This window comes from Zeus faber (assembly GCF_960531495.2).
Source record: "Zeus faber genome assembly, chromosome: 19".
In the NCBI taxonomy this organism is placed as follows: domain Eukaryota; kingdom Metazoa; phylum Chordata; class Actinopteri; order Zeiformes; family Zeidae; genus Zeus; species Zeus faber.
Genome location: NC_137206.1, coordinates 3,799,966 through 3,817,465, shown reverse-complemented (window position 1 = coordinate 3,817,465; position 17,500 = coordinate 3,799,966). Strand labels below are relative to the sequence as shown.

The 17,500-nt window shown below is 45.6% G+C and overlaps 1 protein-coding gene across 1 annotated transcript in view; it reads right to left on the bottom strand.

Moving 5' to 3' along the window:
- The window catches only part of ptprn2 (protein tyrosine phosphatase receptor type N2), a gene marked incomplete at both ends in the record, with an annotated part of 94,928 nt that overhangs the window by 27,011 nt on the left and 50,417 nt on the right, over positions 1-17,500 (bottom strand). The window lies entirely within an intron of this gene.

The window sequence follows — 17,500 nt, the reverse complement described above, 5'->3', positions numbered from 1 at the left end:
ATTATTATTATTATTATTATTATTATTATTAATAATAATAATAACAATATCAATAAAAATAATAATTCAAATTATTATTATTATTATTGTTAATAATAAAAACAACAATAATGCTATTTTATTATTATTATTATTATTATTATTATTAATAATAATAATAATAATAATAATAATAATAATAATAATAAATATAGCTAGAGGCAGAAATACACTAATAATACAAATGACAGCTTTTGAAGTTTCGCATGGAGCGCAGCATCAGTTTGCGCTGTCGCTCGTCTTTATTTGAGCATTACGTCTAAAACAAGTTACAATTTTGTCGTCGGCTGTTTCTGTCGTCGGCCCCGATCTGCACAGACGGTATTTGACAATTTGGACGACGACGTCACAAAGCGTCTTGTTCCACCACGTCACAACCTCCTCCTAGAAAGTATATGTAACACATTTTATTTTTATTTATTAATGTATTAATTTTGTATTATGCATAATTAATATTATAGTCTGCGAATTTAATGTATTTGAATCAAACACGTTTTTTTGGTAAAACAAATTGGTAAAAGCAAATTGATTGATTATAATTATTATTATAATGATGATGATGATGAGGATGACGCTGATGAATGGTGGAAAAACAAAGACAAGACAGAAAGAGTCAGGTAAGTGTTTTATTGAAACGTTGGCCAAAATATTTGGACAAAACAGCAAAACAGAATATCCTAATATTTTAAAAGATCGCCCGACATGTTATATCTCTGCAGACTGGACTACTAATAATAACAATAATATTAATAATAATACATATTATATCCCATATTATATATTATGAAAATATCATATTATGTATATTATGAGGGTTTGATTGAAAACCAGGAAGAACCAGTTGAATCGGAACGTTTGAAAATTAATTGCTCTTCCTGAATGACATCCATCCATCCATCCACCATCCATCCATCCACCATCCATCCATCCACCCACCATCCATCCATCCACCATCCATCCACCCATCCACCATCCATCCATCCACCATCCATCCATCCACCATCCATCCATCCACCCACCATCCATCCATCCACCATCCATCCATCCATCCATCATCCAACCACCCATCCATTTACCATCCATCCACCATCCATCCACCACCATCCATCCATCCACCATCCATCCACCATCCATCCACCCACCATCCATCCATCCACCATCCATCCACCCACCATCCATCCATCCACCCACCCACCCACCCATCCACCACCCACCCATCCATCCATCCATCCATCCATCCATCCATCATCCAACCACCCATCCATCCACCATCCATCCATCCACCCACCCATCCATCGACCACCCATCCATCCATCCATCCAACCACCCATCCATCCATCCATTCATCCATCATCCAACCACCCACCCATCCACCCATCCATCCACCATCCATCCACCCACCATCCATCCATCCACCCACCCACCCACCCATCCATCCATCCACCACCCACCCATCCATCCATCCATCCATCCATCCAGCCACCCACCCATCCATCCATCCATCCATCCATCATCCAACCACCCATCCATCCACCATCCCTCCATCCACCATCCATCCATCATTCATCCATCCACCCATCCATCATTCATCCATCCACCCATCCATCCTTCCATCCATCCATCATCCACCCATCCATCATGCATCCATCCATCCACCCATCCATCCACCCATTCACCTATCCATCCATCATCCACATCCATCCCTCCACCCATCCATCCACCCACCCATTCATTCATCCATCCCCATCCTTCCACATCCATCCACCCATCCATCCCTCCATATCCACCCATTCATCCATCCATTCATGCATTCATCCACATCCATCCATCCATCCACATCCATCCATCCTTCCATCAATCCACCTACCCACCCATCTATCCATATCCATCCATCCATGCATCCATCCCTCCATCCATCCATCCATCCCTCCATCCATGCATCCATCCACATCCATCCTTAATATTTCACAGTAAAACTCAGAACATCGCTGTTAAATATTCAACATGCATGTGTTGTTATTCTGCAGCAGGTTCATGTCCAGTCGTCAGTGTGAACGTCCTGACGTTTCCACCGAATTAAACCCTGAGAAAGACGACGTTTCGCCTCCGGGAGGAACCGGACGACCACGCCTCTTTATAATGCATTTGAATTTATTTTATGTTAATTGATTCCATTTCATTCTATTCCAAATCCAAGCCGCTTTAAATCTGCGCAGATGATTGCAGCGTCTGCAGCTTGGGCCAATCAGAGAGGAGAAGAGAGAGAGAGGAAGGAGAGCAAGGAGAGAGAGGAAGGAGAGGAAGGAGAGAGAGGAAGGAGAGGAAGGAGAGAGAGGAAGGAGAGGAAGGAGAGAGAGGAAGGAGAGGAAGGAGAGAGAGGAAATGGAGGAAGGAGAGAGAAGAAGGAGAGAGAGGAAGGATAGAGAGGAAGGAGAGAGAGGAAGGAGAGGAAGGAGAGAGAGGAAGGAGAGGAAGGAGAGAGAGGAAATGGAGGAAGGAGAGAGAAGAAGGAGAGAGAGGAAGGATAGAGAGGAAGGAGAGAGAGGAAGGAGAGGAAGGAGAGAGAGGAAGGAGAGGAAGGAGAGAGAGGAAATGGAGGAAGGAGAGAGAGGAAGGAGAGAGAGGAAGGATAGAGAGGAAGGAGAGGAAGGAGAGAGAGGAAGGAGAGGAAGGAGAGAGAGGAAGGATAGAGATGAAGGAGAGGAAGGAGAGAGGAAGGATAGAGAGGAAGGAAAGAGAGGAAGGAGAGAGAGGAAGGAGAGGAAGGAGGGGAAGGAGGAAGAAGAGAGAGCGAGGAAGGAGAGGAAGGAGGAAGGAGAGGAGTCAGTAACTCAGTCCATCAGAGGTGAGTGCAGGCTCAGGGATGAACCAGGACTAAAAAATGGCCCCGATCTTAGTGACCCAATACTACTACTACTACTACTACTACTACTACTACTACTACTACTACTACTACTACTAATAATAATAATAATAATAATAATAATAATTATTATTATTATTATTATAATGCTGCTGCTGCTGATGATGATGATGATGATGATGATGATGATGATGATGATGATGATGATGATGGTGATAAAGATGATGATGATGATGATGATGATGATGGTGATAAAGATGATGATGATGATGATGATCATCATCATGATATAAACATTACTCTGTCTTTACTCAAAGCAAACAAAGCATGTAGCATGGTGGCTAACACGTAGCAGCATAAACAAGCTGTGACCATCACGTCCAGATGATCAATAAATCCACTGATCAATCACTGACGCTCCACAGCAGCAGAGGACGACCTGAGCCGACCGACCTCCTACTCCTACTCCTACTCCTACTCCTACTCCCACTCCCACTCCTATTCTCACTCCCACTCCTACTCCTACTCCTACTCCCACTCCTACTCCCACTCCTACTCCTACTACTTCTCCTACTCCTACTCCTCCTCCTACTCCCACTCCCACTCCTATTCTCACTCCTACTCCTACTGCTACTCCTACTCCTACTCCTCCTCCTACTCCTACTCCTACTGCCACTTCCACTCCTATTCTCACTCCCACTCCTACTCCTACTCCTACTCCCACTCCTACTCCCACTCCTACTCCTACTACTTCTCCTACTCCTACTCCTCCTCCTACTCCAACTCCCACTCCTATTCTCACTCCTACTCCTACTGCTACTCCTACTCCTACTCCTCCTCCTACTCCCACTCCCACTCCTATTCTCACTCCCACTCCTACTCCTACTCCCACTCCTACTCCTACTACTCCTCCTCCTACTCCTCCTCCTACTCCCACTCCCACTCCTATTCTCACTCCCACTACTACTCCCACTCCTACTCCTACTCCTCCTCCTACTCCTACTCTCCTATTCAAACTCCCACTCTCATGACTACTCCTCCTCCTACCCCCACTGCTCCCGCTCACACTCCCCCCTCCTACTCCCCCAACCCCGCACTCCCCCACTACCGCTCCCCTCCCCCACTCCCCCACTCCCCCACTCCCGCTCCCCTCCCCCACTCCCCCACTCCCACTCCCACTCCCACTCCCCCACTCCCCCACTCCCACTCCCCCACTCCCGCTCCCACTCCCACTCCCACTCCCCCACTCCCCCACTCCCACTCCCCCACTCCCGCTCCCACTCCCACTCCCCCACTCCCCCACTCCTGCTCCCACTCCCACTCCCCCACTCCCCCACTCCCACTCCCCCACTCCCACTCCCACTCCCACTCCCCCACTCCCCCACTCCCGCTCCCACTCCCACTCCCCCACTCCCACTCCCACTCCCCCACTCCCGCTCCCACTCCCACTCCCCCACTCCCGCTCCCACTCCCACTCCCCCACTCCCCTTCCCCACTCTCCATCCCCACTCCCCCACTCCCACTCAACCCCCCCCCCCACTCCCACTCCTCCAGTCCTACCCCCCCCCCCCCCACCCCACCCCACTCCCACTCCTTCCCAGCCTCGGTTCTTCTCCCAGTTTCAGTCCCAGAAACAAGCAAGAAATAAAACCAAAAATATAAAACCATCTGGATGAGACGCAGGAGGATTTAGGATTCAAAGACAGAGAGAGAGAGAGGAAAGAAGGAGAGAGAGAGAGGTTTCCCCTCTCCCTCCCCTTTGCTCATTGTGTTTGTTAATAATAAAAATCGAACATTAATCTCTAAACTAATCGAGACTCGACTGAAAACCGACAAATAATTCATTTTAATTCTTACTTTTTTATCTGCCTTTGACTGTAAATTTGATTATTTATTATTATTACGACAAAGATTATTATCATAATAATAATAATTGTTAATATGATTATTCTTGTTATTCCTCTATTTGATTTCTCATTCTTGCCTCAATATTAATTTGAGCAGAATATTAAATATGAACAAGTGAATAAATCCACGGTGTCGTTTCAGCATCTTTAAAGTCTTCACCACCAGCTGAATCAAAGCGATAGAATTTGGGTTCGTCTTTATTACTATTTTGTTATTATTTAAAATTGTAAATAATTCAAATATTAAAATTAATATTTTATATTCCCAAATACATGTGTCGCACAGCAGATGTGTGAATTAGGGACCATTGGGGGTCTGGGGGTCTGGAGGGCCACAGGTCATGGGGACAACAGGGGTCACAGGGCCCACGGGGACCACGGGTCCACGGGGCCGGCGAGGCCGGGGGACCGGGGGTGGGGAAGCTGGGGCCCACGAGGCCGGGGGACTGGGGGTGTGGACCCTGGGGACCGTGGGGGCCGCTGCTCAGCCTTTTACCACCTTCACAAAACCTCCATCAGATGGAGGCCAGATGCTCTGAACCTCCAAAAAACAAAACTAAAGAAAAATAACAACACATCCATAATTTAATATTTTAATATTCTCAAACTCTGATTTGGTTCAAAAGCTGTTTGAACGAGAGAAGAACGAATTGAAAGCTTGTTGAGGAAAAATAAATCCATTTATATGTTAACGGAGCGTTTCTAAATCCTTCAGCTAAAGATAAACACTAAATTCAAGCAAATCCAATTCTGATTTTAATTAGAGCGGCTTAGAACTTATTATATATTTAATATTTGTAAATGGTTCACTGTTGGTTATTTATGGATTAAAAAAATAAATAAAAATATTTGCTTTGATAATAAAGATAATGAAGAAATAAAGTATCTTGTAAGGAGATAAGTATATATGTATATATGTACATACATATAATAAAGTACACATAAACAACTTTTATATATACTGTATTTATATGTACAATTGTATAAAAATGTAATTTTCAGTCAACAATTACCTAGATCTGAGAGAATAGAATAAAACAGAATCATTTTGGCGTCACGATGCAGCTTTCAATTCAAATCATGTCACTTGCTTTACATTTTAAACATATTATGCAAAATAAATAGATTAGGCAGAAACAATATAAATATTAAAACAGACGCTGAGTTTCCAGAGGATCCGAGACTAAACTTTCCCTCCCGTCGTCCACGCTGCGAGGGAACACGTTGGAAGCAGGGTTTCTGATATTTTTTAATAAACAGATAAAAATATGCTCTGAATAAATGTGTTTTTTCCTTTATTTTAATTTCAATAAAATAATTAAGAACAATATATTTAAGCACACACGCACACACACACACACACACACACACCCCTCCTCCCTCATCTAAGTTTCCAGGAGGTGCCGTACACACGTAGCAGCAGCCCAACATTCGGCAGAACGTTATAATATATATAGTATAATATAATAGATATAATACAATAAATATTATATATAAAATATATACATATATGATGTATATAAAGATATTCACCTGGATCCCTGGTGACGCCGCTCATGCTGCAGAGCACAAGACGCACGGTATTCCAGAGAGCGAGGAGTGCGAGAGGCTCCCAACGCCCCAAAGTCCCTCCGCATTAGGGGTCGCATGAGGGGCCGCATGCATGCTGGGTCCTGCGCGCGGTCCCAGGTGGTGTCCAATTGGGGGTCCTGTGTGGAGTCCGCGGGGTCCCACGCACACAGGGTCTGTGGGGTCTCATGGAGGTCCCCGTGCAGGGTCCCATGCATGCAGGGTCTCATATGGGGTCCCCTGCAGGGTCTGCAGGGTCCAATGGGATGTGGGGACCTGTGCATGCTAGGTCCCATGCAGGCGGGGTCCCGTGCATGTGGGGTGCCGTGCATGCGGGGTCCCTGTGCATGTGGGGTCCCATGCATGTGGGATCCCTGCGCATGCGAGGTCCCTGTGCATGCGGAGCCGCTGTGCATGCGGGGTCCCTGCGCATGCGGGGTCCCTGTGCATGCGGGGTCCCTGTGCATGCGGGGTCCCTGTGCATGCGGGGTCCCTGTGCATGCGGGGTCCCGTGCAGCCAAGGGCTGCGTCTGCTCTAAAGGAGCAGGAGGCGCAGAGTGAAGGAGGATGTCGCTCCATTCTGCAGCTTTGGAAGAATGTGCAGCGGAGAATCCTTTCAGAGGGGGAGCCAGCGAGGGGCGGGGGCGGGGGCGGAGCGGGGGTGGGGGTACGGGTGGGGGTGGTGGGGGGGGGTGGGTGTCTGGAGATCACTTAGTCTGAGTCTCCACCCCCACACCCAATATTCAGGCTCAGGAGCCGCCGTCCACCGCACATGTCACATCCAGAGGTTGCCATGGCAACGCCTCCACATGTTGCCCCCAGTGAATGCTGGAGGAGGGATGCCTGGCTCATAGGCTGAAGGGCGGGGGCAGGGGGGCTTCGAAGAGACACCCCCAACCCCCCATGAACTTGAGGTTTACAGATCCAAAATGGCGGATAGAGACGTGAAGAACTTCACTGTCTTTGATTATTGATGATAAATTATTGAGTATTGATTATTGAACAGTGTTCATTATTAAACATCACCTTGTTTTACATCCTCTGCTTCCACACCCTGAACATTGCTGCCATTTTGGATTTGGACTCACAACCTTTTTCCCTCTTTCCCTCTTTTCTGATTCGCTGAAACAAAGAGGAAAAAAAGAAGGAAAATTAACCCTTAAAGAGCAACAGCTGCTTTTAGCAGAAAGAGAGACGGGGGGAGAGAGAGAGAGAGAAAGAGAGAGAGAGAGATAGAGGGAGACAGGGAGAGAGAGAGAGACGGAGAGAGAGAATAGACAGAGGGAGAGAGGGAGGACTGAAGAGCACCCCTCCATTGTCCTGCAGCAGCTGAAGGCGTCTGAAGAACAGAACAAAACCTGTTCTCCATCCACAGCTTTAGGTCCCCTGTCTGTCTGTCATCCTGTCTGTATGTCCACCCGTCTGTCGTCCTTCTGTCCGTCCACCTGTCTGTCCTCCTGTCTGTTTGTCTGTCCACCTGTCTGTCCTCCCATCTCCCAGACCTCTGTTTGTCTCCTCATTTCCAATCAGTTGCGGCTGCAGCGTCTGTTCAAACACTGTGAAGCGGAGACACTTCAGCGTCACCGTGACAACGAGGACAGAGACAGAGACACATGTCACAACCACACACACAGCAACCTGGTGTGTGTGTGTGTGTGTGTGTGTGTATGTATGAGATGTCAGACCTTATACTGTAATCCGAGCAAACAGAAGATGACAGTGGACTGAGAGAGAGAGAGGGAGGGAGGAGAGGGAGAAAAGCCACAATGCAATAAAAGGAGCTACACTTCATTATAAATTATGATTTGCCTCTTTATTTTCATTCAGTTTATTATTATTATTATTATTATTATTATTATTATTATTATTATTATTATTATTATTATTTTACTTATTTATATTATGATGATGATTATTATTATTATTGTTATTATTATTATTATTATTTTACTTATTTTCATTCAGTTCATTATTTATTTCTTTATTTATTTGTTTATTAATTAATTAATTTGTTTGGTTATTTATTTATTTATTTATTATTATTATTATTATTATTATTTTTTTTTTTTTTATTAGGGGTGCGTCCTGTATTTATTCTCCTTTTTTTCAGGCTAAAAGTGTCAGGAAAAGAACAACCTCTGCAGCTACGGACACGGTTGAGGTGTCGTTAGAACCGGGACGTCTCAGACATCTCGTGGTTCAAGTTTTATCCAAATCAATCCACATTCGGAGCATAATTTAGTGAAAATAAAACACATTTCATCTGTAAAAAAAGATGAAATTTGACCAGTGTGACCAGCCAAACGTCCGTGCATCACCTACACACCAAGGTTGTAAAACTTGTGTTTTAGTCGCGGAGCGGGATGAGTTTGTGGAGTAAGACGCTTTGTGACATCGTCGTCCAATTCCTTATAAATGTGCAGGTCGTGGCGCCGAACGTCCGTTCACATGGTGCGAGCTGCGTAGTGTCGACTCCGTGGCTCTGCACTGGTTACACACTGTGTGTGTAGGTGTCTGTGTGTCATCTTACCTGCTCCATGTGGGCGCGGCCTTTCCATTGAGATTTGCTCTTTTTGTAAATTAAGTTATTCCGTTCACATCTAATCGGTGAAGGATGCAGCGCCATGTCCCTCCGTACTTTGTGGGGTTCCAGGAAGTCTTAACATACAAACTGTAGGAGTCCATGATGCGTTTCATGGACTCGGAACGCACCGGAAAACTTGGACACAGAAAACTATAAATAATCACAGAACGACGTCACCGCGTCATTGTTGCCGGACACGGCACCGGTCACGCTTACATCACTCAGAGTGCAGCTCTATTTCCACAGACAACATGTGAGTTTTAACAATGAGAAAGTCTGCTTTACAGGCAAACATGGACGCTTGTTTTAAAGACATTCAATCTACATGCAGCTTCCTACAGCTAAACATAGCGGGCTTCTGTTGAAAATGGAGAAGGCGTTAAATGCTGACAAGCCCTTCCATAATAAGTCAAATTGCAAATTAATATTAATGTCCAATAAATGTTGTCTGTATTGCATTACAGGCAAATAATCTATTTAACTGTGTTCTTGAATTGCTTCTTGTTAGCACAAGAAGTGCAATAAAGTACAAATTGAAAACAACATGTATTTATTATGTTTGTGATATAAAACAATTGCAAATTTTGTGTTTATTCATGTTCCAGATGCCAAAAAATAGCCAAAGGTTTAAGGCAATAAAGAAGCAATTGCCCAAACATCCAGCCTTAGAGGTCAGTCACACTGTTCTAAAATAAATTACTGAGCGGAATTCAAAAAACCCTGAAAGAACCTATGAAACAAAAATTGAAAAAGCGCTGGAAATAACCACTTAAAAAAAGAACAAAAATAAATATTGAAATGATATCGAAGAAAATGTTAATGTAGATGAGAAGCCTTTAAATATCAGTGTTGATTCCCCATACATATAGGTGTTAAGAGGCTCATTTCATCAGGATGATTCACAGTTTGGAGACTCCAGGAACAAGCAGTGTGCTGCTATCAGTTTAACAGCAGTTCTTAAAAACAAGACGTTTGCACATGGACACAAAATGACTTTGACGATGTTTTGATGAAAGGAACTTGTCTTTATCAGGATGTGAAAAAGTCTGGTCGAATAAAGGATAATGCTGTCGGAACAGATTATACTGCAATAACAGAATTGCCAACAAGACAAATCATTTTTCATACAACATTCTAAATAGCGTATGCAGATCCGTCTGCTGGCTGTTTTGGTGTAGATCACTATGACCCTGCGTTGTATAATATTGCTGTGCCAATTGATAGAGCCCTTAAGAAATCACTCTTAAAGGACGATGATGCATGTTAATTAACATTTTCTGGAAGTACATGTACAATTCTCGATTAACAACAAAGTGACTCTGGTTTCATGATGTGACCGTGGTTCCATGACATGACCCTGGTTCCATGATACAACACTGGTTCTACAACGCGACCCTGGTTCCATGAGGCGACCCTAGTTCCAAGATGCGACACTGGTTCCTAGATGCGACCCTAGTTCCATGACAAACCCTGGTTCCATGACTCGACCCTGGTTCCATTACGTGACATGATTCCATGATGCGACCCTGGTTCCATGACGGGACTCTGGTTCCATGATGCAACGCGACCCTGATTCCATGAAGCGACATTGTTCCATGACGCAACCCTGGTTCCGTGACGCAATATGGTTCAATGACACGGCCCTAGTTCCATGACCTGAGCCTGGTTCCATGATGCGACCCTGGTTTCATGATGTGACCCTGGTACCATGATGCGACCCTGGTTCCATGACGTTAACCTGGTTCCATGATTCGACCCTGGTTCCATGACGTGACCCTGGTACCATGACACGACATGATTCCATGACATGACCCTGGTTCCATGATGCAACATTGTTCCATGACGTGACCCTGGTTCCATGACGCGACCCTGGTTCCATGACACAACCCTGGTTCCATGATGGGATCCTGGTTGTATGACGCAACCCTGGTTCCATGACTCGACCCCGGTTCCAGGACCCGATGCGACCCTGGTTCCATGACGTGACCCTGGTACCATGACACGACATGATTCCATGCCATGACCCTGGTTCCATGATGCAACATTGTTCGATGACGCGACCCTGGTTCCATGACACGACCCTGGTTCCATGACACAACCCTGGTTCCATGATGGGATCCTGGTTGTATGACGCAACCCTGGTTCCATGACTCGACCCCGGTTCCATGACCCGATGCGACCCTAGTTTCATGACGCAATCCTGATTCCATGACGCAACCCTGGTTCCATGATGCGACCCTGGTTCCATGACGTGACCCTGGTTCCATGACTCGACGTGACCCTGGTTCCATGACGTGATGCGACCCTGGTTCCATAGCGCGATGTGGCGCGTCCTGGTTCCATGACGCGACCTTCGTTCCATGATGTGACCCTGGTTCCATGACGCGAGATATTTCCATGACGTGACATGGTTCCATCAACAGAAACCCTGTGAACCACTCAGCGGCAGCTCCAGAGGTTTACCCTCCGTCCTATTGTTGTCCTGCAGGGGAAACACGAGGCTCTGGATTGTTCTGTGTGAATGGACCCCTCTCCACTTTAACATTATTTATTTTCTATTATGTGCCTTGCAGGCTCCTCTCCTTTATCTTCCAGGGAGATAAAACCCCAATTAATTTTGAAAAGCAGCAAAACACCGAGACAATGCATCACGTCACACTTGAGCGGTGGCTCGGAGAGGAAGCGGCGCGCGGGCCGGTGGGGTCTGCCACGGCAGCGTTCATAATGGATGGCGGGCTGGGGGAGCGTGATACGGAGACTGACAGCTCTGGGACTAGGGGAGGTGTTGGGAGTGGGGTTCGGATCCCGGAGCCTCTTCTCCACCTCGGCACAGAAGACTCTGAAGCGCTGCACAATGTCTCGGGTTCAAGGTTCTGCTGCTGCTCCAGAACTTTAATTCAGCTCTACACTGAATTGGACAAAGGACAACAACAGCCAACAACTCATTCATTTCTTACGGAGAGTTGGAAACGGTTTGTGGTTAAGCTCAGCCCTTCTGTGATAGGCCCCACCCCTCTTTCTATAATAAGCCCCGCCCCTCCTCCTCAAGTTCCTGATAAGATTTTCAATTTTCAACAATCTCCACAAATTTCTGTTTCCGACAATCTATCGTTATTGGAAGTGGGTTTAAAAGAAACTCTTAAAAAGTTTTGTTTAAAAAATGATTACATCAAGTTGGTTATCACCATATTCACCGTCAATAAATTTCTTTACATTTATATGAATGAATTGTGTGTATTATTTTAAGGAAGGACTGTTTTGTGAAAGCGGGTTTAGAACAAACACTGTCAACAAACCAACCATTAACTTTACAAATAAAACCACAAGTAAAACAGGGAAATGGTGAGATCCTTCTGATTTGTCGTGTACTGGAGAGCACACTGACAGGAAGTAATACTGCTGCACAGGAAGTGACGGCCATCCAAAGGTACAGTGAAGAACAATGTCTTTATTGATCCCTATAGGCATAGTCGGACCATAGTCGGGAGTACCGGGACAAATCCCGGCGTCTAGTCGCTCTGTGGGCCGCCTGAGCAGAACATTATGCAAAACCTGACACGCACCCCCAACCCCCCCAAATCCCAGAAAGCAACAGGAGTACGTAAACAGGTGGATTCATCACTCAGTCGGTCAAAATGGACAAATATCTGAGTAAAAAGAGGAAAGGCGGCGCTGAAAAGGCGAGAGATAAATAATGAAGTGGCTTCAAGCTGACGCTACAACTTGCAGGAAGGTAAGTGATGTGTTTGAGATCAGCAGCAGCAGCAGCAGCAGCAGCAGCAGCAGCAGCAGCAGCAGCAGCCCTTCATAAATCACTACGATTAAAAGTGTAAACGGCGAACACGCTGGAAATCATTATCGTTCACTTTACTTCCCAGTTCCCTCTTCCAAATAATCCCGGAAGAGACGCCTGTCGGAAACACTACCGTGCTGTCGTTAAGCGTCGCAAATATCAAATTTAGATATCATTCATCATTTATGGACCAGCACCCTGAGCACTAGTACAAATATACACAATCTGGTGTTTGTTAATTCAAATATTATTTTATTGTTTATATACCAGCAATACCCAGTACCTTAGCAACAGGCCAAAAATGTACAGTAGTTATTTTATGTTAAATTTTATATTGTCAATCATATTTAGATTTGATTGTTTATTTTAATATTATTTATTGTTTAAATGCGCTTTAGAAGGACAAATGTGTACAGTCAGTACCTGATGTTTGTTATTATTTATTGTTCATATACCTGCCCCGACGAGTAAGTCCTTCAAGTTTCAAGGTCAAAGTGATCAAAATGGCAACGGTATTATCTGACCTATTTCCTGTGTTGAAATAGATGATACAGACGGTCGAAATATAGAAATCCATGAAACACTGAATCTATCATGGTGTCCTCACAGCAGCGGCCTGCTGGCAACAAACCTCTGCTCTTTAAATGTCTGTGATTGTGTGACAGCAGCTGAGAGGATCCATTCATTATGGTTATTGTGGTAGTGGTGGTATCAAGGGCTGCTGTGTTTGTATGTGCCTCCATGTGGCGGCTGCTCATCTCAACTCCATCTTCATCTTCATCTCATCTCGATCTTCATCTTCATTCTCATCGCATCTCAATCTTTATCTTCATCACATCTCTATCTTAATCTTCATCTCATCTCATCTTCATCTTCATCTCATCCCTATCCTCATCTCCATCTCATCTTCATCTTCATCTGCATCTTCATGTCATCTCCATCTTCATCTGCATCTTCATGTCATCTCCATCTTCATCTCATCTTCATCGCATCTACATCTTAATCTTCATCTCATCCCTATCCTCATCTTCATCTCATCTTCATCTCATCTTCATCTGCATCTTCATCTCATCTCCATCTTCATCTCATCTTCATCTTCATCTCATCTCATCTCCATCTTCATCTCACCTCATCTTTGTCTTCATCTCATCTTCATCTTCATCAACATCTCATCTCTATCTTCATCTTCATCTAATTCTCATCTCATCCCTATCCTCATCTTCATCTCCAACTTCATCTTCATCCTCATTCTCATCTAATCTCAACTTCATCTCATTTCATCTTCACCTCATCCCATCTTCATCATCATCTAATTCCCATCTTCATATTCATCTCATCTCCATCTTCATCTTCATATCATCTTTATCTTCACTCATCTCATCTAATCTTCATCATCATCTCATCTCATCTTCACATCATCTCATCTTCATCTCATCTCATCATCATCTCATCTTCATCTCATCCCTATCCTCATCTTCATCTCATCTCATCTCATCTTCATTTCATCTTCATTTCATCCCATCTTCATCTCATCCCTATCCTCATCTTCATCTCATCTCATCTTCATCTCATCTCATCTTCATCTCACCCCGATCCTCATCTTCATCTCATCTTCATCTCATCTGATACATCATCATTGATCAGATGCTTTTCTCCAAAGCCACTTTCAATTATTCACACACTGATGGACGCAGCATCAGGAGAGGTTCAGTGGTACAGTAGGTGCTTTGCGGCTGCCTGCACGAGCATCTTGTGTCGATTACGCACATTTTGGTATTTTTTAGTATTTTTAGAGCTTATAGAGCTCATTGTGCGTAATCACCGGGTGTCATGACATTTCACTGCATATATGTATGACCGTATGTATTGTATATGTATGTGACAAATAATCTCTTGAACTTGAACTTGAACTTGAACTTGCTCAGGAGGAGGAGGAGCCAGGGATCGAACCAACCCACCTAGTTTTGGATGTTCAGTGACATTGGCGCCCCCCGTGGACTGAAGTGGCAGTGCAGGTGCATGAGACTGGGTGAGGACCCGAATATTTGTAGAACTTGTACAGAAATTCACAATCTTTATGACCGATAGATCCTTTTCTCATGTCGGTCAAATGGACAGAAAACAAACCAAGTGAAAAGCTGCTGGTGGTGTCAGGGTCTGGATCGCTGTCGAACTTAAAGGCCAAAAATGGGAATAAAATGAATAAATAAACTCGTTTTTTAGAGTAAACACGCAAATGCATCAAATTAGCAAATGCCACACGATGGATGGAGAAAACACAGACCATCTCTACTGATATTTACCGAAACTAAACTCACCCACTCTCTCACACACCATACACACACACACACACACACACACACACACACACTAATGTGTTCTGATTGGATGAATTAGATATCGTGAAGGTCAGAAAGCATCAAACCGTTTATCTGACCTTGTGAAGCAGGAAGTGACTGGCGGTTGCAGCAGAATCCTTAATTACACTAAATTAATGCCAATCACCAACGATATGACGGCTGATTATATTTAATTTGCAGCGGGCGGAGAGCAGGTAGCGCCGCGGCGTCCACCGTGAAACACAGTAACGGCCGCTAACTTATTCGGATTAATGATTCACACACACACACACACACACACACACACACACACACACACACACACACACACACACACACACACACACACACACACACGCACAAGAGTTGTGGTTCAAATGAAAAATGTCTCTGTGCTGGACACACAGGGATGGAAGGATGATGGATGGTTGGATGATGGATGGTTGGATGATGGATGGATGGATGATGGATAGATGGATGATGTATGGATGGATAGATGGATGTTTGCGTGGGGCTGATGTGGCAGCATGACGGCCATCGCTGCCTCCCCCCTGAATGCAGCGGTGCCTCCCCCCCTCCATGCGGCCGCGGCTCCCCCCTCCATGCGGCCGCGGCTCCCCCCTCCATGCGGCCGCGGCTCCCCCCTCCATGCGGCAGTGGCTCCCACCTCCATGCGGCCGTGGCTCCCACCTCCATGCGGCGCTGCGGTGGGTCAAATGGCAGCGTCGCATCCCCCTCCAATGCTGACATTTACAAATATTGCTTGTATCCAGCGATGGGCACCGCAGGACTAACACCCCCACCCAACAACCCTGCCGTTCCCCGGCAGGGGACCCGAACAGACGGGCTGAAATGTGAGGCCCCCTAGAGGCCCCCTAGAGGCGGCCCAGAGAACTGTTTCAGCCGCTCGGTCCATGTAAGTCGACGTTGGAAACGACACAGAAATTAGGATTTGCACCCAGCTGCCAGTGCAGCCGGCTGCCTTCAGGTCGGTTTCTTCGTGGCACGAGAAGGATCCGTTCTGATCCAGGTCCATTATTGTTTACATTATTCCTCCTGCACAAAAATATCTCCAATATATTTGTATTTGTACCCACTGCCACGCAGCCTTTTAACGTATCCAACACAAACAGCACATTCTGTTTATTCTCTATGTTGTGATATGTTTAGTTTGTTTGAGGGCTGCTCGCACCTTTACCAAAATAAATTCCTGGTGAATGAAAACGAACTCAAGCAAATAAACAGACTGTGATTCTGACCTGAAGGAAGACGCTGTTCTGTAGAAGTTATCTGGTGATATTTAACACAGGGACGCCGCCACCTCAGACAGCGTCTCTGCAGACATTCGGGCAGAAAAGCAATAGACTCCGCCCGCAGCAGGTGGGGCTGTGGCTGCGCAAGGGAGCGGCAGCGTGTTCTCCACCGCCACCTCCACCTCCACCTCCGCGTGTGTTCATATCGATCTTGTCTTGTCGCTCTCTCTTCGGGCGGCAACTTTGCCGTGAAACCGTCCAAACATCTGATCCGCCGCAGGACAGGGCGTCAGAGCTTCCATCCAGCGGAGAAGATAAGGAGCCAACTGATAAGGTTTGGAAGGTTTGGGAAACAGGAAATTATTTTTCAAGGCAGAAAGACGCCGTGAAGGGGAAGGCGCGCCACGGAACCTACACCAGGATCCGAGATATTCCACAAATGTATTGGTGACAGATTGGTTATAGACTGATTAAAACAGGATTCGTCCAATCCAATGCAAATCCACGTTTCAAGTTTTATTTCCAAAGTTATTTGACATTTTAATCTCTTGTCACCGTGTGTGTACTAATATTTGACCAAACACCAAAATATGAATATTCCGCCAAGGAGCAGAATAGCAGAAGACGCCTTCTGGTTTGGAGATTTGCGTGGAACCAGCAAAGTCAGTATGGGACATGTTATTCCAAACAGTCCCTTGGTTCAGGATGCAGCAGAGAGAAAAGGGTGTGGCACCGGTCAGGGGGGTGTGAGTTCAACCCCGTTGGAGCTGAACAGCGAACGCGGCGCCCGCTGGCGAGGGATCCAATCCCAGCGCATCCATCCGGCCTCCAGCGCCACTCTATTGTAGATGGAGAAACAAAGAGGTCGTCCACTGACGGGAGCGGTGCCGATGCCGATGGCCCGGTAAGACCAATAAAAACCACATGACGTGGACGCGGCTGAACTCAAGGACTCGTTTGAACAACAGCGTGGTACAAAACAAAAAGATCAAAACCTGCAAATATGAAAAAAGAGGCAAAAAACGACTTGAATTGAGTGACAAAAAAAACCCCGGAGGTCGAGATCCTCGTGTTCTCCTCCTGTTTCTTGGAGGAACGTGTAACTCGCTGCTTGGGCAAATCCTGCGTATTGCTGCTTTCGTCGCTAACGGCC